General features: G+C 36.8%; 1 long non-coding RNA gene across 1 annotated transcript in view; it reads left to right on the forward strand.

The window, feature by feature from the left end:
- Positions 1-21,794: 21,794 nt before the first annotated feature.
- LOC121658281 overlaps positions 21,795-23,203 on the forward strand; it is a 10,607-nt gene continuing 9,198 nt past the window's right edge. The window contains exons 1-2 of the long non-coding RNA XR_006013920.1: positions 21,795-22,040; positions 22,773-22,924. This is a non-coding gene — a long non-coding RNA (uncharacterized LOC121658281). The remainder of the gene's footprint in view (positions 22,041-22,772; positions 22,925-23,203) is intronic.

A 23,203-nucleotide genomic window follows, 5' to 3' on the forward strand; every position in this document is an offset into this window, starting at 1 on the left:
CATTCACTGTACATATGGTTCATGTAGTTTAATGAAACTATTAATACACCATTTTTTTCAAAGAGCTTAATGGAAGTAAAAAGTCATTTCAAAAGTCTCAGAGGCAAAACTTTGACCACAAAATATTCAAATACTGGAAAATGGCAAGGGAAACTTCAACAAGGGGCTTCTTTCCTGTTTGTTGTTCAAGGACTACTTCTCTTGGATTCCATTATCACATTCTTGAGCTTTCTAGTGCACAGAATTGAGGACAGCCCAGGCAAGGCAGAAATTTGCTTCAGTCAGGTCTCTGATAAATTAATGTGTAATTTATACACGTGTTGTGTATGAACATTGTTGTCATGAGTCAATGTCATACCTCTAAGCAACAGAGGTTTTCAGAACTGTCCCTACTTTAAAGGAAAGGGGGATTATTTAATTGTTTCAGCAGTCTAGGTACGCGTCAGGATGCTTATATCCTCTAACGTTCTCCTCACTGTTTTCATAGATGACCAGCAAGACATCCCATAGCCACCAGTTAGCACTGCAGTGGTTGAGGCAAAATATTTTATCTACAGCCTGCATGAACCTTACCAGCATATATTCTGAGATGGTTTTATTTTGTTTAGCAATTAAAAGCATATAAACTTAATGGAATTTGGAGATATAGCAACCTGTTTACGTTTGCTGTGTCTGTAAGATGCAATGTGTATTCCCGACTAAGCTTTCACCTTCCTTGCTTGTCCTATGCCAGAGTGTTTGTGTTTTCCATAAGCATTTAGAAGCTATATTTAATTATACGATTTTGTCAAATACGGAATGCTGAACTGTGACAAAACACTGTTAGCTTCTAAGTCAGAATGTGACGTAGAGTGTTGATAGCCACACCGTATAGGGGATTATATCTGTGACCATAGTATCCACAGTTTTGTTTGAAATGTACTCATCAAGTCTTATGACTATACCTTGACCATAAGCTGGTAAGGAAATATCTCTGAACTTTTTCTGAGAATGACTTCTCCCTTGGGACACCAGCTGAATGAAGTACGGATGATATTTTTGTGATTTATAATCTCACTGAGAAAGGCTACCCAATTCAAATAAACCATTGACTATTTCTGCAGTGGTGTTATTAACAGGATAATAAACTGAGACAGCTATAAATCTAGAGCTGTGAGAATGAATTACCTATCGAGTGCACTCCTTTATATTATTAAAAATAAAAAAAAACTGCTCTAAGGAGTCCTACTCAAATGAACAAAGTGTTTGTTTCTAGACTTTAATTACTCACTGTATAACTCTCTCTTAAGCCAACACGCTTCCTTGACAGTGATCGGGCTTCTAATTAAGCATTTAAGTGAAAACATATAATCTGAACTCCTGGTATAAAATGACACTGTGTGATGCTCTATCATAATAGTAGAACTCAGCTGTGGATAAGTTGTGTATGCCTTCAAAATGTTGTTGGGAATAAGAATGGATGAAAATTGGTTCTGCATGTTGAGAAAACAAGCTCAGAGCTCTTGAAAATTGCATTTTCAGGTATGATAGAGACAGCATTTTAGTTTTATTACAGATGTTCAATGTTTTAAGACTTCTGTTTTGCAAGATTAGTATTCTAGCTGAAGATAGTTTATTGATTTATCCTAAAATGAAGGGAGATACTGAAGAAAATGGAAAATGGGTTAGCTGAGCTAGCAAATGTTTCTTAAGCTTATACTTCTCGGAAACCTTTTAATGGCATATCCAAACTTTTATCTCGTTTTGGTTTTGCTTGAATATATTGTATTGGTTTTTATGGCCAGGCTTTGGTAACAGGAGGCTACAGGATTGGCTTCTGTGAGAAGCTGCCAGAAGCTTCCTCCATGTCCAGCAGAGCCAATGTCAGCTGGCTCCTGGACAGACCCACCAATGGCCAACGCCAAGCCAATTAGGAATTGAGAGTAACTCCTCTGTGATTGCATATTCAAAAAGGAAAAAAGTTACTGCACAGATGTAATTGCAGCCAGAGAAGAGTGGGATGAGAGCATGTGAGAGGAAACACTCTGCAGACATCAAAGTCCGTGGAGAAGGAGGGGCAGGCGGTGCATCAGGCACTGGAGCCAAGATTCCTCTGGAGCCCGTGGTGAAGATTATGGTGAAACAACTGTGCCACTGCAGCCCCTGCAGGACCACAGGGAGGCAGCCCATGAAGAGGCCACTCTGCTATCACAGAGGCATTGCCACCATTTTTAATTGGCCTGGCCTTGATCAGCGACACGTCTGTCTTTGGAGCTGCCAGGGATTGGCTCTCCTGGACATGGAGGAAGCTTTCAGCAGCTTCTGACAGAAGGCACCCTCTAGCTCCCTGCTACCAAAGCTTGGCCATGAAAACCCAATACATATTTGATTGGACCATTTTTGAAGTAGAAAACAGGAAGTATTGAATTTCTAACGAAAATACTGCCTCTGATCCCAGAGAAAATGATTTCACTACTATTGAGATCTAATGTATAAATCAGAGTTTGTATCTGAGCCAGACATTTTGGAGTTTTACAAGGTGTTTTTTTCTTAGCGTATAAGACCTGTGTGTAATGAATTTTGGAGTGTTTACAGTATCCTCTAAATGAATTACTCTCTTGAAATGGAAATGCTTGAGGTTTTGGGGTTCTTATCCTCCTCCTTCCCTCCTCCCCTCTGCCTTCACCTTAGCTGAGGGCACTATTTTAGAATAATTCTGTGTATAAACCCTTGCCTTTAGGGTGCCTTATTTAGATGAAAAATATAGGTCTGTACTCCGTTTCTTGTAATTTCTCAGTTTTTCTGGGAAAAATGAATTGTCTAACATGTAGAAAGAATTTGTTGATACTGGGTCCTGCATGTATTAGCCAGCAGAACTGAAAGAAATTTAAAATACACTGTCTAACAAGAAGTACTCTTTTTTTAATTGGAATTTCTAAACCACAAACCTTGTTTACTAATCATGCTTTTTGTCAGGACAGTAGCTTGATTAAAATAATAAAAACAATGTCTGGCATGCACTGTGTTATATATTAGCATCTGATTCAACTATGCTTAAAAATTAATTTTGCCTTGAGGCTTATTTCAGGGATGTTGATGTCAAAAGCACTTTCTTTTCTACAATTTAGGGCCGCAAACTGAATTCCTACCTCGTTATCTGTCAGATGCTAATTGGCTAAAAATACGAGCATCTCTTTTTTTCTCCATGCTAATTCTTATTAACAACAATATGAAGGTATAAAATACGTGGCTAAAATCCTACTAGTTTTTACTATATAGCCTACACTTTTTAAAAAAAGTATTAAGCATTATTATTTATTCTTTCACATGTCAAAGAAGAGAAGGAATTTTCCACTGAACTTCTTGAACTCTCTTGGTAAGTCTAAACTTGCCTGCAAAAAATACTATGTGCAAGACAAACTGAATCACCTGAAGAGCTGCAAATGTAGTGTATGGCAGGTTTTTGTTAGTCTGGTGGGTGAGTTTTTACAGCCTTTGGCAAGGTGAGTAGCCAGGTCAACAGGATGCCCAGTGTATGGGAGAGAAGTGTCAGTAAACAAACTGCAGTGGTCGTGTGAAGTGGTGGCATGTGAGTGAAGCGAGGTTACTGTGGGTTCAAGGTGTTATACAGGATAGCAAGAGCCTGTATCTTGCTTTTGAGAAGGAAGCAGGGATATAAACGATTGAACACTGAATGTCAGAGCTGGGAATATTAATGTGCTATTACGGTTGTTTTTCAGAAGATACTTGGAGGAAATGTTGCATTTAGTATTCTGTATTGCATTAAATAAAAGCTGTGTACGAAATATTAGTTGTGCTTAAAATCATCTGATATGTATCTAAATGTCATAATGGTATACAGACTAGGAAAAAAGTAATCTAATTATTATAATAATTATATTTCTCTTTCAAGTGTAATAACTTTTTTGACATCTTGCATAAACAGGTGAGATTAAAATCACGCTTTTCATCAGAAAGCATGTTTTCCTTTTCTTTCAAATGTTTTCCCTACAAATATTTTCACTGCAAATGATAGTTCAAAGTAAAAGGTATTTGCTTATAATTTTTATTGTAACTGTTACTTTAGTGCTAACTTGCACATTTACTTTCTTTGTGTGTAAATATATTATGTTAGATTTCCATTTAAGTCTTGCATTTCATAAAGGAAACAAATGGTAATGTGATATTTTTATGCCAATACTAATCAAATAAAACATATTAATGTCATTTTTCCTGCTTGTACCATTCCTGGCATGTACACAAAAGCTCTATAACATTAATTTATGCATACTAGATACGTGTATTTCAGGGCTTGAGAGTATTTCCTACTACTACCCTTGCATACAAATAACAGACACATGCATAGACACAGAAAGGCCCTTTGTTACAGTTCTGAGGTTTTAAAGTGTCTAACTTCGGAGAAAAACTTCGAGGGCATGCTGAGCCACGGGAAAGCCTGGAGGTCTGGCTGCACCTCACCGACAGCGACTCTACAGATTCAGAGAGTGAGCTCCTCGCCCGAGGGAGCTAGCCCCAAGCTAAACTGCTTAGGTCTGCGGGCGAAGACAAAGAAGAAGGAGGCGCTCTCCGTATGGCTGCCACAAGCAGGTTTATTGCAGGTGAAGGATCCAGGGGCAAAAGCAGGGAACATGATGGGGGAGGTGGGGGGGAAGGGGGTTCGTCCAGCGGTTTATAGACAGAGGGATTGGGGTGGAGAAAAAGGGCGATAGCCAATAGGGAAGGGCAAGAGGGGAGGAGTCCACAGGGAATTAGCCAATGGAAAACTCTCCTGGGAGGGGTAATGGGGAGTAACCAATGGGCACCGAGGAACACAGAACTTTCCAGAACTGATACATATTCAACAAAAGGGATAAATATTTATGACTCTTTACATAAAACTGGAAAGGGAGACCAAAAACCAACCAATTTGTAACAAGCAAGTTAAGGAACCCAAGGATTCTGGGAGCTCGCCATCATTGCGGGGTGATCTTAGACGTTGGTGCCTGACCACCAGGACTCAGATGTTCTCATTGCCTCTGGGCTTATAGTGGCCACAGCCACTCTCACCGCAACCAAACTTCACCATCATTTCTTAGTGCTGGATTGTTCAACCATTAAAGCAATCATTTTTTAATTTTTCCTGGTAAACCACTACCGCCTAACAATCTTTTACATGAATGCAGAGCTCATTGATGGGGTCAGGCTAAAAATGTTTATGATGGCTTTAATGGAGATCTCATATTTTCACAGTGTCTGGATAAGCAAGTGAAAACAAATTGCAAAGAAAAGTCAGAGGACTACTAAGTCAACTATTTGTTTTAGAGAGGCAGCACATTCTTGAGTGAATTCAACAGTCTGTGTATGGGATTGTGATGCTGCAGGGTAACACAGAGTTAGAACACTCCTGGGTATTCCTGGTTTATGGACCTCACTGCAGCTCTTAGCTGCTCTTTGCTGAAGCTTCTGTGCTCACTTAGGGTTTTACAAAGTGATTGAGCTGTGTTTGTGCAGCTGAGGGAAAGGTTTTTGTTTCTGCCCAGCATCATTGCCCAGCCAGTACTTCCTGCTAGGGTGGGTGTGGCAGGTGACTTCTGTAACCAGTTTGGGGTTCTCTAAGCTTGTCCTATGACACGTAAGCATCAGGGAGCAGTTTAGCGAATGAGAATGTAGTCAGTTGTATGTAAGAGTGGCAGCTTTATTTATCTCATACCCTTTATCATGCTTAAATGTTGTAATCCGTGTATATTGGTACATCTGACTAGAGGACAGTCACATCACCCCTTGGTCTAACTGCTTTGCATAAACATTAAAACAGTCACAGTATCCAGTATTGCTCTGCCCATGCTACATGGCAGTGAGTATGGTTCCCAGGAGCCATTGCTCACAGCCTGCGCACAGAGATTAAACCAAAAAAGCCCCAACCCCAAAGCAATAAAATCCTAATTAACCACATGTTTTCATGAAATATTAACACATTAATTCTGCTGCATAGTGGCTAATGTTGCTAAATGAGTTACTGTAACTGAATGAGTAAATTAAAGATGTTATAATCTATGAAGTGTAAGGCATCACTGTTAGATGGCGTAAGTGCAAATTAGAGCAAAAAGTAATTCATATATTTTTGTGGCCTCTTCTTGGCATGTATCCTCAGCAATTGATGTGAAATCAATGATACAGGATGATTGCATTCATGGGTAGAAAATGAAAACATTGACGTGTAAACTTAGGTAACTCTTGGATTAATATCAAGGGAATAACAAATATGTCACATCCATGATATTTCTAGCATGATCTAAACTTCCTCGTCATTTGGGGGTGCCTAATGATCCTTTGCATCTGTAGATGTATATGAAACACGTGACTTGATTAAAAAGACTTCATTTCACTTTTTAAACAGACAACAATAATCACAAACCAAAAGAAGGTATTTATAGCTTTTTTTTTTCTTTTTAGAAGACATGCAAGCTGTTTTTATTTTTCTTGCTTAAATCAGCTTTCAAAAAACATATGTTAAAATGCCAGTTATTTCTCAGACAAGATGCTAAACTATGTGGCAATTTCTCACAGGTTTATATTCTATTTATTAGCAATTATAGTGTAGTGTTCACCTTGTATCTGGAATGTGGGCTACTTTCTCCTGTGCTATTACTTTCCTTTTTGGCCAGACACTGAGAAGCCTTTCGTAAACAATCTGTATTTCATCCCTTACTTTATGAGATTGCAAATTGATGCTTTTCTGTGATCTTATTAATTTTTGATCCTTGTTGTAGTCCCAGAATGCCCTTTTCATAGTCATAGGGATTCTTACATGAAAAGCTAAGTGTCATACACCTCGTATGGTTTGTGTAAGGGTTGGCAGAACTGTTCTTTCTCTTTGTTCTGGTATCTCTGCTACAGAAAAAGTGACATGTTCCTTATTAAAAAGAAAAATAAGTCTAGGAAACGGTGATGCAATGAAAAAATCATTATGACCAGGGATGAGAAATGATATTAGACTTCTAATGCATATAGTTTTGATATAAAATACTTCATAATTTATGAATGGTTGTTACAACCTTAACTATGTGCTGTATTATTGGAAATTCCTATAGAACATAAGGATAGGTGTACTAAATTAGAATGCAACCTTAACATTTCTTCTACTTTTCTGTAGGTCTAAACTGAGCTGATTTGCTTCTTGATGTAAAATTAGTTATGAATTTTACTCTTAAATGATTCCACTATTTTAGAGTAAAGATTATCAACATGGTTTTCCATCATGTTCACTACTGATTAATTTTATGAAAGCTTTTACTTGGTTTGTATAACAGCAATGCCAAAACCTCTTTACCATGAAGAGGGAGCACGTGGATCTTATTTCCATGCTGCAGTGTGTAATTTAGGAGTTTTTTAATGGATTTTCATTGTCTTTGTAAAGCTGATAGAGTTTTATATTGATAAAATAGATTGAAAGTTTTGTAGAATGAATAGTGAGAACTCTTAATTGCTGCTAGTTCTAAAGCTGACAGACGGTTTACTTGGGAATAAATTCTGGGTGGAATGTAAGGTGGCAAAAATCTCCCCAGTAATGTGTGCATTGATGCTTTTGTAGAGGAAAGTAGTCAGTCAGTAGCTTGGGAGTAGAGATGACAAAGAGAAGAGGGTAAAGGTCTCAGAGTTATGCTGGCTGACACTACTTACTAATGGTAAGGATGCTGAAATTTGCAGGCAGTACCAGTGAAACCTGATTTGTAAACGTCTGTGTTCACACATTAAATCCTCAAAGATGTGAAGCCCTTGCCTTTTCTCACTGGAAAAAAAAAAGGGTATAGTAGAGGAGAAGGGAAATTTTTTTAGAGTTTTAGGTTTGTTTTCCATTTACTGGAATGCAGTAAGGGATATGAGTGCCTGGAAATGATTCAGGCTGGTGAGATGCCTGGTCTTACATGAATTTATACTTTCATAAATGGTTAAAACTTCATTTTCAGACATTCAGCTTTAACTTAAATAGACTAATAGAAAGAGGAGCTACTATTAGGCGTGGAGGACTCACAGGAGGCAGACAGATGGGGGCCAGGTGCAATTGCATTATAACTCTAAGAGTAAAACATGTGTTTGTCTTTCCCCCCCAGTAGCCACCAATTCTGGGACTTGCGAAGTATCAGGAATTAGATAGCCCCAAACCGAAATAATAAATTCAATGTGGAATTCAATGTGGAAGTTGGGAGCCAGGTATGGAAGGGGAAATTTGCAGTTATTCAGAAGAATGTGTAGTGGAAAAGCTCAGGGTCATATTCTTAGAACTGTGAGACCATGCATTAGCACAGCTTTATAAACCTTCTTGTCACCTGAATACAGCACCAAGCCTCTGTACCAGCCTCTGTAAGTTGGAAATAAATATGGAGTAAAATGTTCATTATTATTGTCTTTTATGCTGCATGATTTTCAAAGAGCTGCTGCAAACAAAGGAGTTATATAGGCTTCTTGAGAAATGAAGTATCTATGATTATTTTAGTCTCCCATAGTGGGCTGGAGACTTCCACTACATTAAGAAAAGGAATTCTAACTATGGTTACTTAATTTTAAAATGGGACTCACTTCATTCTGTGAGTCTTATTTCCTTAGCTCAATCTTTTGTTTTATTTAGGACTGTGATTTAAAAGACTCTGGTCAGCAAACAGGGCTCATTTGTTATTGTCAGATTTATTATTGAAGAGAAAACATGAGAGAGAGATTTTTGAAGCTCTTTGGAAGTCTAAAGGTTACCAAAGCAAGTAATTTTGTTACAAAACTGGTGAGACAGGACTATTAACGTTTTCCTTTCTGATGTAGTCAGCATTAGGAGCAGAAAACCATCCATTTTAGCAAAGTAATTTCCTGAAGTGTACAGTTTATTGAATACACAACGTTTAAGATCACCAGCTGGCCTTTCTGTTAGTGTCTTGAGGAGACTTTCAGGAGATATGAGAGGTTGCTATTCTGCTTTGCACTTAGAAGGCTGTCTTCTGCTAATCTGTGGAGTTACAGCCCTGAAAGCTGAAAAGCCAGACTGACTCAAAAGGGAAGGCATGCTCATCCACTTGGCCTGCTGTGCAAGGCTGTTGAATATCTGTGGTATGTTTGCATAGGCAACACCTTCAACAGAAGAACCAAGAAGTGTTTGACTCCAGGTTCCCCTGTAATCCAAGGTTTAGGGTAATTTTTCATTTAAATCCAGAAAAATAGAAGAAGATTTTCAATCTTGGTATCCCACCTACTTCAGAAAAAATTCTGTATATATATATTGAGAATAACAGTATCACAAGGGTAGGGTTTGTTACAGTTCCTCCATGTTTTTTGCAATAATACTGTTATTTACTTGATGTAGATGCAAACCAGTTCCTGTGTGTGAATCCTGAGATGTATCTGGAGAGGAAAAGTTATCCTGCAAATGTATGTGTTTTGATTTTGGGGGCTTGTTTGGTTTGTTGGTTTTCTTTGGTTGGTTTTTTTGAGGAAAGGCTGAGAGAGTTGGGGTTGCTCAGCCTCGAGAAGAGTAGGCTGCAGGGAGATCTTAGAGCAGCCTTCCAGTACCTAAAGGGGGCCTGCCAGAGAGCTGGAGGTGACTTTTTACAGGGGCATGCAGTGACAGGATAAGGGGGAATGGTTGTAAACTGGAAGAGGCACTGAAATCACCAAGTATGGATGCTGCATCCTTAGAAGTGCTCAAGGTCATGTTGGATGGGGTATTGAACAACCTGATCTACTGGAAGGTGTCCCTGTCCATGGCAGGAGGATTACAATTACTTTAAGCTTGCTTCTGTCTCAATCTGTTCTACCGTACTGAACTGGAAAGTAAAATGGTTAAGTTGTATATCCTGAACTGTGCCTTTATTTGCACTGGTGAAGTCAAAGACACTGCAATTAAGGTTGTGTTGAAGGCAAAGTAACACACAGACACTCCAAGTGACATGCCATAGGAGAGGAGAGTGTCTCATCTTGAGGTCAGGCTCAGCTGAGCCTGAGAGTAAAATAACAAAACAATTACTTGCTTTCCTTTCTTAGTTCTCCCTGTACCTCCCCCAAGAAAATTTAAATTTGCAGCTAATAAGGATGTCATAAAAAAAATCAAGAATAATCTTTTATGAGAACAAAAGCTTTTATATTACAGTATTGCTGTCCTCCCTCCGGGCCTTTTTTCAGACTTGAAATACTGTGTTTTGGACTATACCATGCTATTTTGCAAGTAAACATGCACTGCCTATTAAGTACAGGCTTCTTGAGCAATTTGGTCTCACCAAATTTGTCCTCACCAAATTTGTCCATTGTTTTTGCACGTCATTTGAACACTTATCTATCTTTGAATTTGTATTAATTTTGTTTAATTGCATTTGGGAGGCTAGTAAAGCCAAATAATAATTAAGAAATTTTATTCAAAATTGGAAGGTTCAGAATTACAAAGAGGTGGAAGGAAGAAAAATGTAAGTGGAAGACATCTCATTTCACAGTCAGTGGTCTATTAAACTTTGCAGTGCAAACAGAAGTGTTCCCAACATAATAACTCTGCTCATGTCATTGCACAGTATGTCTTCTACACATACCAGCCTTAGATTACTTTGATATTTGCCCAACAAGTCTTCCAATTTCTCTTCAATAATATCTGAATTATTTAATGCTTAAATTTTTTTTTTTCTTTTAGAAAGCAAGAACTCAAGAATGTGTTGGCAGTGTGACCCTGACCACTAACATATAAATAATGTAAGCTGCTGTATACTTTGAGATGATTGGCTCTGTAAAGGTATTTGGACAAATGTGTTTGCTATTTAATCCTCATCCACACAAAAACTAATCATACTAGAAACAGCCAATGAAAGATAAACTAATAAATCTTTGCAAGAACTATTGAGACCTACAATGTTTGTTTTGACAAAGTAGTGAATAAAGGATATATATTAATGAACAAAATATTGATTGATAAATCTGTCATTTCTAAGGCCTGGAAAACTATGGGTCTTAGACTTATTAATGCAGACATGATAGTCATTTTTATTTTAGTAACAAAGAAGAATATGACAAATACAAAGGCAGTAGGTGATAAATCATGGGACAGGAGGATTCAGGTGGCAACCGTGAAAAAATGCTTCATTTACAGAATAAAATTTAATTTGCTTTAAATAGAAGTAGTATATCTGAAGCTGGATACTTCTGTCTGAAAGGTGTTCCCCTTCTAAATTACTAGGGGAAAGAATGTCAGGGTATTGAACCACAGCTTATTTTAGTGACCTAATTGTGAGGAAAGTGTAGGGCACCCCTTATGTGACATTTCTACTTGAGGAAAATAGATTTTATATTCTGGATCCCTTAATTAATGATTCAAAACTCTGAAAAAAACCTATAATTGGTTTATCTGTTCATTGACTTGGAAGTAGCATGACCTAGATATGTAAAAGCCAAGCCTCTGGGCTCCATTTGCAGATCTCCAACTATCTGGTTCGTGACCTTGTCTTGCCTTGACTTCCTTTTTGATTTCACCTTCCTTCTGCTTTATTTAGGGGTTACTCTCCTGTGCAGTTGCTGTCCTCTGTTCTCATTGGTAGTTTCTGTCTACATTGTTCTTTAAAGGCAGCTAAACCCACCATTCAGGTGAAACACTTGCCCGTGTTATAATCCTCCAAAAGCCATTTCAGGTTTGGTTGGAAGATCCATTCTCATATCTTCTTTGGGTTACATTGCTAGATCTTCCAGGGTGTGTGCATTGACAGTCTCTGGATTGTACACAAGAAACTGACTTGTGGGGACTCACACAGAAGACAAGAAAACTTAGAACTAAATTAGCAAAAACTCATGGGCACGGGCACTTTGAAAATCCCAATTGCAAAATGATGCACACCCAACTGTAGTGCTCACTGTAGGATGTTGTGGTACTCACGTATTACAAATAGTGAAAATGAGGCATTTGAAGTGTCAGGGGCTTTGATGTATACACTGAATGTACCTATTTATTTTGTCTGTGGTCCTGCCTTATAAATTGAACAACACTGAGTTTTCATATTTAGTTAGGCTTAGGGTTCACTTTGGACATTCATACACAACCAATACCCTTGTGATGCCCAACTGTAATTCCTGCTGAGATATCATGGTCCTTCTTCTCTGCAGCAAGAGGGAACTCTAATTCAGAACGCTGAACGTCGATGTGTTGAACAGATGTAATATGAAGTTCACCGTATGCTCTCATCTATCTTGTATTACCTCAGTCAGAACTAGAATTTCATGAGGAGATCAAAGCCCTTTGCATCTGATAGTCTTAATGTGCGGTCTTTGCTGCTTCACACTGAGTATGTTTCACAAAGTGCCAGTGAAGACGAACTTTTGTCACAGAATATGAGTAGTCCATTGTGTGTGTTTGCTACTGGGTTTTTTTCTTAGAAAACAAGCTATGAATAACTGACATTTTTACACGAAGCCTGGTTTAATGTGATACCTGAAATATTGGAAAATCTGGAATTAATGGACAGAACGTTGGTGTTTATTTGAGTTGGTGGCTGTTTAGGACAAAGAGCACCAAGACTTCCTCTGGAGTCCTGGACACTCATGCTCACTTCTTCCTAAGTTTTCTGATACAGCATCTGGTAACTGGTTCAGATAGTTGGTGGCTCATATGCTTGCTGACAAAAGAAAAGGCTGAGGAGACCACCCTCTGCTTCTTGGTCTGTGCTGTGAGATACACCTTTCTTGAGTGTATTCTTCCATATCACTGGACACCCTGTCTGTCATGGTTATAAAAAAAGTCATGACAGCAGCTGAGGACAGAATCATATTTTTCGTATGAATATGATTTTAAAATTTAATGAGAAATTGTATGAATTATTATACTTGCTTATTCTCTGAGACATGGTCTTGTTCTGAGGAACTGAGGATCCCTTCAAATGTGCTGAGCAGTGTGTTGGCAGCATTTATGTCTGATACATTAGTGGAGCAGGAAGGCTTCATGCTTCTTGAATGCAGTAACACATGTTGTTTTTTTCTTGCCAGCTCAGAAGTGTCTCGTGTCATCCGAGATCTAGGACACCTGGATGTAGTTGGCAAATATAACATAGGACCTATAAGAGAGCTGTTGACTTCAGGAACTGATAGGGGAGATTGTCTAAGGTATCTGGGTGCGTTTCAGATGGCATTTCATGCCTGCGTATGGTAAATGACTTGAGCCCTAATTGTCTTGTGTTTCACAGGGATTCTGAGGTTTATGAAGATTAGGAAAATGCCTGTGATGGCCAGATGTAATATCCAACGAGTATCTAAAATTACAGCAATCTTGAAAGAATATATCTTGTGCTCATAGGAATGTTTTAATTAATTAAATTATATTCTCTATGCAGGAGAGGATATGAGAACATCTCCTTGATTAGTCATGTACCTTTCTTTTGTCTACGCTGATTGTGAAATAAAGATAGTAGGTATCAAGAATCTCAGTCTGTGATGTTGGCCCCTAACCTGGGTCTGTTATTCGGATAAAATTGGTCTTATATTGAATTTTATATTTATCTTGTGTCCACAGCCACGGATTTCTTTAATAGTAAACTTTGCTGATAATTATAGCAATATCTGTCCCAATCTTCATACTTTTTGTTTCCAATCCAATTGATATTTCAATTACGATTTAGGTATTGGATACTCAGTGTTCTAAGATGAATTTATCAAGATAAGAAACAGAATATGGTTTTGCTTTGTAGTTTTCTGTGTTTTGAATTTGCAAACAGGCAAAGCTTTCAATTCTGAGTAAGTTAGTCTTTGAGTCTTACTCTCTTTTTCTTAAGTAGAATTATTATTTTCTCAAATTCTCATTATAATCCCATTAACTGACATTTACTAAAAGTACTTTAGCAAAATCTTTAAAACACTAAAGATTTCAAATTAGTAATAAAGCATGAGAATGTAAAAATAACTGACCTGATTTACTTGCATGACAGAAACTAATTTCATGGTGATACTGGCTTTTAATCAGAGGAATATGCTCAAAGTGATCTGATTTGGCCTTTGTATTAAAAGTAACAGTAAAACATTGAACAGTCACTGGATAATTTATAGTACACCGTTCAGGATTTTTAGTTGATGTTCACTCACTTAACATCCAAAAAGGACTGAACTGCATATTTATTTATACATGCAGAAGTAACATAAAAAAAAAAAAATTACTATAGGAACAGTGACTACCATAATGGCTAGCAAAGTCTGTTTTGCACTTCAATCACTTGTTAATAATGTAAAAAAATGTTACAGTTACTTCAGACCTCTCTTCATGTAAGAAGAGACACAAGTATGAACTGACACAAATAAGTTTAATGTATTTTTTTTTTTCCCCAGGTGAAAAATATAGAGAGCAGAATTATGGTATATTTGACAACTAACTGGATAAAATTATTTAAGACTGCATTTTTACTCTTTGTTTCTCTCGTTATCATTACTTGATAATTTAAAAAAAAATCCATTCCAAATATTGAAGATTTTTCTTGCCTTTGTGTCACAGAATTTGGAATATAACTAGTTGAGCCATGTAGAAGAAACATATTCTTATAAATAAGGCAGAGTGATTGTAGTGTTTCATTTATTTGAATAGATTCCTTACCTCTTCTGAGACATATGTATAAGGAGCATTTTATGTGTGGAGGTTAGAGCTCCTCTGTACTGAAAACTGTAAATGCTCTTTTTCACAATGGAAGTAGTACTCTTGCTGTGGTAGAGCTCCACAATGTCCACCTGATCCTAGACTAATTAAACATACATTTAATAACTTAAATGTGGGAATAAATTTCCACTTTATATTTAGGATATGGGCAAGCAAGATTCCACTGGAGATAAGGGTATTCAAAGTATGCATTTTGAAATCAAGACAGACTTGCAAAGTAGGCATAATGCCTTACTTGTTCTTTGGCTTTGCTTATATATTTTTAAATTTTAGTTCTGCTTTAGATAATTAATTAAGTAAAGTTGAAGCTTAAAAAAAGATAATGAGAAAGTGACACTGTCAATATTTTCTTCTTCTTGCACACAAAAAAAGCCTTTGACAAGTTAGAAGAAAGTCCAGAGATCCCTACAAACTTTTAAATTTCCTTTATTAAATCATCCATCCTTTGAATTCAATGACTGGTTTTTGCGATGACCTGTGTAAAGTGTGCATGAAGACTCTAGGCTTTGAACTCCTGAATGCTTGAAGATCATTGTGATGCATGTTAATGATTCTTTAGCAGCCACAAAAGCTGTGCTCATCTTACTGTTGATAGGGAGGGTTTATAACACAGCTGATCAGTACTGTATCTAGCCAGATTTTGTTTTTGTATATATGTAGATATTATTATGCAAATTTATTTTCTTCATTGGGGTGGGGACAAGTTGATCCCTTTATGGTAATCTCAGTTATCTGGTCAGATGAAGTTTTAAATCCAGAATGGGAAAAGCACAAGAGTGGATTTTCATGGCCTGTCTAGCTGCTGATTTCATTGTCCAGCACCAGAGGTGGGCGACTGGTGCTGAAGAAGCCCCTGCAGCAGCAAGAAAAGGCTGTGAGGGAGTCTGTGGTCAACCTCAGAGTCATGCCACTGTCCCGCAGCATTTTTTTCTCAAACACGTGTTCACTTTTTTCACTCTACAGAAAAAGCCAGCAGCCTGGATTTAAGGGTCCCTTGGGCTGGGCAGGTTTATAGACTGCTACCAAAGATCATCCTGTGCACATATGAATGCAGAAGCCACTGGGACAGGAGGAAGCAGTACTGCTGCTGGGCAGCAGTGGTACTTCAGTCACAGCCACTGCCCTGTTACTATAGATTTGTTCTTGTATAAAATTATTACTCTATTAAATTGCCTAAAATGGACTAAGGAGTTCTCTGAGACATCAGCAGCCGTGTATTAAATGTCCTTGGAAGGGCAAAAATTAGATTTAAGCCTTTTTCTACAGGTGTTTTCCTTTTAATACATAAGTTGTCTATGAAGGTCTGCATTCTTTCATATCACTCTTGCAGTACCTCAAGTTAACATCTGATTTCATTTAGTAATTCTAAAGTTCATTTTAAGAACAGTGAGTTGATGAAATTCATTGGCAAATGGTTGAGAAATACCACTGAAGTTATTCCAGTCACTGCTCTTTCCAGTACTATTTCTTGTCTGAAAATCCCTCTCTAAGCCACACACTAAAGAATGGATTTCAGTATCACGTCTGACAGGTTATCATTCAGAATGCTGTCTCTAGCCACATATTTTAGGTGTCTACATTAGGAATAGATGGGTGTGAATATTAAATTATTCTATTAATTTATTATTCCTGATGACTAGTCAATTATTTTAATGATGTTTACTGTCCTAGCTGTGTGTTACTTGAAAGTGATTGGAAGCGAATTGCTGTCAAAAAGCCTTTGCAGCTGCAAAAAATTGCACTTCCACTTTTATTGTATTCCCTTTAACTGAAATAGAATACACTGTTTCTATCCCTCCACTCAATTCAGCCATCTGTCACTCACATATCTGCAGACAATTACAGTGCATTTGCATCATATCCCATATACCTCTGATAGACTTGTTTTGTAGTGCAGTGTGTAGAGGATAATCTCTAATTATCCATCTCGCACTGGAAACTGTTCTTTCATTGATCACACTCTTTTTCAGATAAATGTTCTATGTGTCTCAATCTAAGAAGAGTTTTGCATGATCTCTGTAACACAGGGCTGCTAAAGGGAACATCTCACTAATAGTTCCAATTACTTTGTTTTAAAAGTGAATTAGCAATAGTTTGGTTTGCTTTGTAGAGCTTCTAACTTCTCAGATCAATAATTTCTTTTGTAATGAACGTATTGTTTCAGTAACATAATAACAGACTGTAGAGGCCCAAATCTAAGCATGTTTTGCCTCAAACACTCTGACTGTTGTGACAGGAAAGGTGTGATCGGAAGAGAGGATCCAGCATAGGTGGAGCATCGCTGCTCTGAGCCAACATCCAGCTCCACCTTGAGACTCCTGCTCAGTCCCTGCCTCCCAGTGCACTCAGCACTCCCAGCTCACTTCCTGGAGAAGGGCTGGGTGTGTATGCGTGAACAAAACAGTGCCAAGCATCTCATTTACATAAGAAGTGTGCACAATTGTTGCTTTTAGGACCAGGAGGCCCGTGGCAAATATAAATAATGCTTTCTAAATGGCACTTATTTTTGATTTAGGATCCCTTAAATTGTGATATTATTTCCTGGTCTGTTTTAATCATTGGATGTCCACATATTTAGTATTCTTCTAAGTATGAAAACCAAGTCCATAAAGGACTATGCTGAAACAGGAAAAAGAACTATGGTCTGGAGACAGCAAAAGTCAGCTGTTTTCATCATGTAACCCAGAGCGAGTGGAATCATACAAAATTTTGTGCTTGTTGTGATTCCTTTCTTGTTTTAGTGACCAGATACAAACTAGTGCAATTATGAATTTATTAATCATGTATTGGATTTATTCTGTAAAGCAACAAAAAAAATTACTCTTGATGGAGGACGTGAGTGGAAAGGAAAGCTTGTATTTCTCTTACAGAAATTCAGGTAGTCAATGGATTATATTACAGATTAAATCAATTTGAATGTGAAACATTCCTTTTCAATAACATCATTCAATGTCTTCAGCATTATTGATGCTCAGGAGATGAGCAACACAAAGTCCATGGTTTGCTGTATGTATGCAAGAGATTTCTGAGGTTTTGCTTCCTGCCGAGGGCAGAGAGAGAGTGGATTTTGTCAACTGCAGTGCTAACCCACTGAGAAGTTAGCAGAGCTTTAAACCATGAGTCATTTTTGGGGTGTGATTTTTGACAGTTGGCTTTGTGCTGGAGAGAGATTCGGTTTTTAAGATCATTTCAGTAAAATCTCTAGAAGCATGGCATACATTTCCCTCTATCTATTATTATTTTTCTTCATGTTTTAAGCTTGCTTTAAGCAATACTTTATTGTCAATTTTTCCAATTATCCATGTTTCTGAAGTAATTTACTAATTACTTTCAATTTTGTCTTGTATATATATTGATATATGCATCTTTTTATCACTAATTATTATGGCATATCATAGAGTCAGTCTTTCAACTACTCCCTCATTTTCAGTATGGTTATCAAAATATCAGTCTTTTAGTTCCCTCAGGTATGGTTGGGTTAAACTGTGATGCTTTAGGAAGGCTTGAGTGTGCATGTACTTCACTACTGCAAAATGGTGTGTTCAATTTGTCAAAAAGAACTTTAGCTTCCAGAGTGATTTTTTTTTTTTTTTTTGTAGCAATGAGATTTACTAAAGATTGTATGATTTTTATTTGTGATGACACTGAATTATAGCTTTAAAAATATGGAAGGTGTTAGTGTATATTCTATACTTTTTTTTTTCCTTCTAATTTTGAGTAATTGTGTTTCTTTGATCCTTTTCCTTTCTAAGGCATAGTTCTTAACACTCTTGATTCAACTTCAGGCTATGAACTTCAGTGAAGTCAGTAAATAATGACTTTAGAATCAGTTGAACTTAAATCATAAGGTCTTTATTGTCAGGAAACACGTAAGTGAATTAGGGCGACATCCAATTAACACAGCCTTTTGCAGGTTTAATGAGCAATGATAAATTTAAATCCCTTTTTTTGCACTTTCAAAGTATGCGAAGTTACAAGTAAAATGAGCTAGTGAGAGATTGTTGCTCCATTGATTCATAATAAATTATTTTAAATATATTTTGACTGGGATAGGAGGCATCATCTTTGAAGATACTCATAGGTTAGTTATTTGAATAGATGTCTCATCATAAAATCCAATAAAAATTAATTCGTATGGCATGTGCAGTTACATGATAAGATGAGTCATGTTTCATTATTTGATTTTTGGGGGCTTAAATGTTTAGTTAGCATAGACTATACCTTTCATACATGTGGCTTTCCTTGACTTCCAGTTGACATTACATATTAATAACTCTTGAGAAAGTGTTCCTGGTTTTGTAGCAGTAAAATAGATTCTGCAAAGCAATTAATTATGGTTTTAATTAACAAGTAATGCCTCTGCTTAACACATAATTTCTTCTCATACTAAAGATAAGTAAGAGGCTTTGTGTTTTTTTTATTTTGGGTTTTTTAAGGCAGAAAAGTTTAAAACTATTCAAAAATAACTAGAGTTATGGAATATAGTGCATTTGATTATTTTGGTTCCAGTTTGAGTGGACAAACTCTTTGCGACTGGAATTTGATAGGATGCTTTTTGGTTTCGTTGAACTTTTCCAATCAACAGCAGCAGAACTACTTTTCATTGTTCTGTAAGTTGTTTTCCCAGTGAAAACATTTCTGCTATGTGCTTCTTGTGTTTTCCTTGGGTCCTTCTATAAAGCCAGTCATTTCTCACATTAAGATACACCAAATGTAGGAGCAGGTTGGTCCATCTCATTACAACAAATAGAAAAAAATCTACTTACAGGACAGATTCAATCTTTACATACTTTTGGTGAATTCTGTGGAGCCTAACTGTCTTATTCCTTAGCATGATTTTATTAGCTCTAGGTGTTATGTTTGTGACTTGCATTGATAAAAATAATATCAGAGTTAAGGTCATCAGAGCTTCTAAGAATACCTCTGGGATGCTGAATTGAGAAATTTTTCACCCATTGAGTATCTTCCATCAGGAAAAGAAACTGATCCAAAGATTTATAAAAAATGAAACCCAAACTATGAAACAATTGTTTGCCTGAAATAGTGCTTCAGTTCATTGTGTCTTCTTTTGAAACAAAAGTTCAGGTATAACGTGTAATTGATTATATTTGTGGTTTTGATCATCCTTATGATTATGCTTCATAAATCTTTATGTATTCCTCATGTATCTCAAGAGAATGGTGTGAAATGCAGCTGATGAAAGCTTGAAAAACACTGAATTTTTGTTTGAAGGGTAGAGGTATGGAGAATATAATGAAGAGTCACATAGTTGTCATTTCTATGCTTGAATTCTAATAGCTTTAACTAAATATAATCAAAAAATTACTGTCTTGGAGAATGAAAATGAAAAGGAATGGTGGGTTTAATCACTACAAAAGCCCCTAGAAGCCCTCCAAAAACCCCTCATTAAAGATGTTTTTTCAACCTGTAGGAGAAATATGTGAGACTTTAATGGAATGCTGGAGATCTACACTTTGAATGTAAGTTCATAAACGATGGCCCTTTATTTTAAGGGGAATTCTTAGAAAGCATTCATGAGTATGGGCTGAAAAAATTGTTATTCTTCCACTCTTATCTCATTATATATTTATATCATTTTATAATGATCATTATACTCTAGCCAGGTATTTTCACTCTACTCCACATCACTGATGTTCCTAGTGAGGCACTCATCAGTCATCTAGAAACTGCAAAGCAGGATCCTTTCCTTCTAAAATATTGTAAGGCTTCTTTCAGTTTACTCCTTGTAGGTGGAGTTCTTCTTGACATAATAAGCCCCTCAAATCCCACGAATTTGCATAGCTACTGTTTTTAAATTTGAAGCTTTTGTGTGTTTAATGCCATTTGAGGAACCACCTACAAACCATTTATCATGGTCCCAGGGATTCTTATACTTCAAGGTTCAGGGTTTGAGACCTACTGTTTTCTTCATTATTTTAATGGAAAATATGCCTTGCACACACTAGCAGCTCTTTTATTTATTCTCTTAGTTATCTCCTGTATACAGCTGAAGTAGAGTAGAAAGAAAATAGGTGAGAATGAATTAATTTCTTTTTTTGCAATCCTATTTGAGAAAATGAAATATCTTTTGCTTTCCCTGAATTTCCTATGAAATGTTGCAACAAATAACTGATAGTCTTTGCTGTTAAGAATTGTGAAACTAGTCTTGAAGAAGGAAGCATTTAGTTTATGCATACATATTTTGTTCATTGACACTTTGCTAAACTATAGAAAGTGCTTGAACTTCTTTGAATAAAGCTTTTCTTGTGTGTGATTATGATATTTAAAAAAAAAGTATACATCAAAATGTATCAAAGCCTTTTGTTTTCATCTGCAGTAACTCAACAAAAATTGTAATAATGTTTCTTTGCCAAAACAGTTCGTTTCTTTTGTTGTCTGCCCCTTTTAAATATATTTGACACAAATGTTATATTTAAATTTTTTTTTCTGTGAATTTTGGCATTCTGTTACAGTCTTCCTGTGCAAATACATACTCGACCATTTACACAAATCCCTTAATTTTTATAGTTCTACACTTTTGCCAAAATTGTTTCTTCTAAGATATGAATTAGCTGAATTTCCTTGGGAGGTACTACAATGTTTCACTTCTTTTTAAAGGAGAAGACCACATTATTGTTGTTGCTTTTTATTATTGCACTTAATCCAAAATTGCAGACTGAAGCTCATATCGTATCATTGATTGCAAAGCTAAAGGCTTTATTGAAATCACTATCACTGAGTAGCTAAAACCCTGACCCATGGATCACTTGGAGAATTAAGACTTTGATTTGAGGATAGAAAAGCACTAAGAATCCATGGAAAGACCGGCACTTGAGGAATACATTTGCAGTCACTTGGCTCAATGAGGCAGCAGGCAGCTGGATGAAATGCAGATGGCGGAGTCTGACTACTATTTTCACAATATGTCCCTAAAAAAAGTAAACAATGGCAATTCTGTCTAAACAGGATGATGGTATGGTTCATTGTGGTGATTTTAGGGGGATAGAATGCATGAAAGACACTGGGGACCTGCTGCAACAGATTTATGTTATCAGTGATTGAAAGTCTGCTTTGCCTTAGCAGTTAAATTTGAGAAGAACAGATGCGAAGAGTGAGTGAAGACAGGGAGAACTGGGTGAGGTTGATGCTCAATTAGTTATCAGAGGGCTTTTTATTTCCCTTTGCCCACTGTCACCTCATTTTTAAGGTGCTTTGGTCAAAGCTGAGTGTATTTCATCTAGCAATAGAGTGTTTTTCAACTTTGTATGCTCACTTGGGAAAGGGAGAGCTAGTAGTACGTAACTCAAAAGTCCAGCCACAGACAGCTCAATTTGACTGCATTTGGGAATTTTCCTGTATCTTAACTCTTCTTTGTTTCTTAATTTAGAGTGAATGGCCTGAGAAAAGGAAGCATTTCCAGGTATGTTTTATACTATGCACAGTTTAAAAATTCATCTGTAAACTTCAGTAAAACTGAATTCCTTAGAATAGTTGCTGCTGAAAATTTTTAAAATGGTGCTGTTTTTACATTGGCATGATGACAGTTCTGTGAGAAATATGACAACATTCAGTTTCACAGCAGAGATATCTAATAGGACTGTGTCTCCAACTGATGTTTCCAGAGGAACTATAAATTGATCAAAACCTGCAAGCATCTTCTTTTTTTTGCTAGTTGTTTCATGACCACATTGAATACCCTGGTCTCTCCACTTGTCCATCTCTAAATTGCAGAGGCTGGATAGGGCTCTGTTCCCTGCCCAAGCACAATTTTCATCATAGAAAGCGAGGCTTCAGTGCTCTTGAGCTTCATGAAAGATAGTGCTTCAGTCTATAATCCTTTTATCTGATGAGCTTTAGGGGGTTACTAGGTTTTCTGCTTTATGAGGGCCTATTAGATAGATAATAAACCTTGCCCTGCAACTAACCACCAAAATTATAGACCAATAATACCCTAAAATCTCCAGTCAGACAAATTTCAGACACTTATTTCCTGAAGATTAAAGACTGAATGTAACACAAGAGTCCAAATTAGATGATAGGTGTGTAATAGTTGTTGATGGCTGAGCAACAGCTATATATGCTACACCTGACAAACTTTTTACCTCTAATACTTTTTTATCTTCTCTCTCATTCCTTTATATTTTTGTACTAGGTATAAACAACCCAAATACTACATCTTCATAAAACCTTCCTTTCAGAAGAGCATTCATAGCCAAAAAAAAAAAAAAAGGGAGATGACTCTGGGAAAATGCAAATCCTTCCTTCTAATTTTCTTTTAGTCCTCATTAGCTGAAACAAGTCTTGGTAAGAATCCCTTCGCTATGGTATTTATGGTATTTTATTTATGCTGGCCTTATGAGAGGTAGTAAAACTGTAAATTTGGAACTTGTGTACGAAGCTGTTGCTCTCAACAATCATGTGTGCTCAAAAGGAAGCCGTATGTAAGCCATTTCTGTGCAAATAGGGAAATACATGAACTGGTTTATCAAGGGGTAATTTGAAGTATTTATTTTAAAGAAGTAATGAATGAATATGAATGTGACAGCTGTTGAAATTTTTGTACCATACATATATTGTAATTGT

The sequence above is a fragment of the Corvus kubaryi genome, unplaced genomic scaffold, assembly GCF_017639235.1.
Source record: "Corvus kubaryi isolate FWS band 111438036 unplaced genomic scaffold, C.kubaryi_AGA036_p1.0 split3-131, whole genome shotgun sequence".
Taxonomy (NCBI): Eukaryota; Metazoa; Chordata; class Aves; order Passeriformes; family Corvidae; genus Corvus; species Corvus kubaryi.